Raw genomic sequence first — 2,122 nt, 5'->3', positions numbered from 1 at the left:
CTAAGTGTTGGTCCGAACTGAGCCGCCTGCGGGGCCCCCTCGGGGAAACTCGAGGTCTGGTTTTACTCGTAGCCTGTCTCATCCGGTGTTGCCCTGAGAACGAGATATGTGCAGCTCCTATCGGGATTGTCGGCACATCAGGCGGATTTGCTGGTCTTGTTTTACCATTGTTGAAATGTCTTGTAAACCGGGATTCCGAGACTGATCGGGTCTTCCTGGGATAAGGTATATCATTCATTGACTGTGAGAGCTTGTGATGGGCTAAGTTGGGACACCCCTACAGGGTATAAACTTTCAAGAGCCATGCCTGCTGTTATGTGACAGATGGGAATTTGTTAATGTCCGGTTGTAGATAACTTGACACCAGATACGAATTAAAACACATCAACCGCGTGTGTAGCCGTGATGGTCTCTTTTCGGCGGAGTCCGGGAAGTGAACACGGTTTTGGGTTATGTTTGACGTAAGTAGGAGTTCACAATCACCTCTTGATCATTGCTAGCTTCACGACCGTTCCGTTTGCTTCTCTTCTCGCTCTCATTTGCGTATGTTAGCCACCATATATGCTTAGTCGCTGCTGCAACCTCACCACTTATCCTTTCCATACCCATTAAGCTTTGCTAGTATTGATACCCATGGTAATGGGATTGATGAGTCCTCGTGGCTCACAGATTACTACAACAATAGTTGCAGGTACAGGTTACGCGATGATCATGACGGGAGAGTGATGTTTGCTTGTTTTGGAGTTCTTCTTCTGCTTCTTCTTTGATCAGGGGATAGATTCCAGGTCGACAGCCTGGGCTAGGAGGGTGGATGTCGTTTGAGTTTTATTTGTGTTTCATCCGTAGTCGGATGTTGATCTTATGTATGATGTATTGATGTATTCTTGCGGCATTTGTATGCCTTGTATGTGTCCCCATGTATTATGTAATGTTGATGTAATGATGTCCACCTTGCAAAAGCGTTTCAATATGCAGGTCTATCCTTGGTGGGACCTTCAAGTTCCTCTTGGATAGGGTCGCATATTGGGCGTGACATGTAGATCCTTGCTTGCGAGTACTTTGGATGAGTACTCACGGTTGCTTCGCTACACCTTTTCCCCCTTCTTTCTTCTTTCTAGTTGTTGCAACAAGATGGTGGACTCGTGGAGCCAGATGCCACCTTTGACGACTGCTACTACCCTGAGGGTGCCTACTAGCATGTGACGGACATCATTGACCATGAGTAGTTAGGAGGCTCCCAGGCAGGAGGCCTTGCCTTTTCGATCATGTTGCTTTTGTGCTAGCCTTCTTAAGACAAACTTGTTTAACTTATGTCTGTACTCAGATATTGTTGCTTCGGCTGACTCGTTTGTATTCGAGCTTATGTATTCGAGCCCTCGAGGCCACTAGCTTGTAATATAAATCTTGTATTATTTTAATTTGTTTCTAGAGTTATGTTGTGGTATCTTCCCTTGAGTCCCTGATCTTGATCGTACACATTTGCGTGTATGATTAGTGTACGATTGAATTGGGGGCATCACAAACTGGGCATGCATCATACTTGATTGTGCATCGTGCCATGACTATGCTTGGTTGTTTACCATGTTGTTTTCTTCTTTACGGTTGTGCTTCTTCTCGATAGTTCCTGGTAATGTTGCAGTTATGAGGATTCTCTTGACTATGTTGGTTCGTCTACTTCATGAACTCGATCTTCTTCCTACCGGGATTTCAGGAAAGATGACCATTACCTTGGATATCACTACAATATTTGCTTTGCTAGTTTCTCGATGCTATCTCTATGTCTCGCTACCTACCACTTGTTTGTCAGCCTCCCAAAATTCCATGATAACCCTCTAACCTCCTCCATCTTAGCAAACCATTCTTTGGCTATGTTACCGCTTTGCTCAGCCCCTCTTATAGTGTTGCTACTTGCAGGTGCAGTTCCAGGTTGTTTCATGTTGGGACATTGATATCATGGGATATCACAATATCTCTTATTTAATTAATGCACCTATATACTTGGTAATGGGTGGAATGCTCGGCATTTTGCGTGGTGTTTGGTTCCACTCACGCCGCCTAGTTTCTGTCATACGAGTGTTATGTTCCTTGATGAGCGCTCCTAACATGTGTAGGTATTATGGGG

This window comes from Triticum dicoccoides, chromosome 4B (genome assembly GCF_002162155.2).
Source record: "Triticum dicoccoides isolate Atlit2015 ecotype Zavitan chromosome 4B, WEW_v2.0, whole genome shotgun sequence".
Taxonomy (NCBI): domain Eukaryota; kingdom Viridiplantae; phylum Streptophyta; class Magnoliopsida; order Poales; family Poaceae; genus Triticum; species Triticum dicoccoides.
This window is presented reverse-complemented; position numbering follows the sequence as displayed.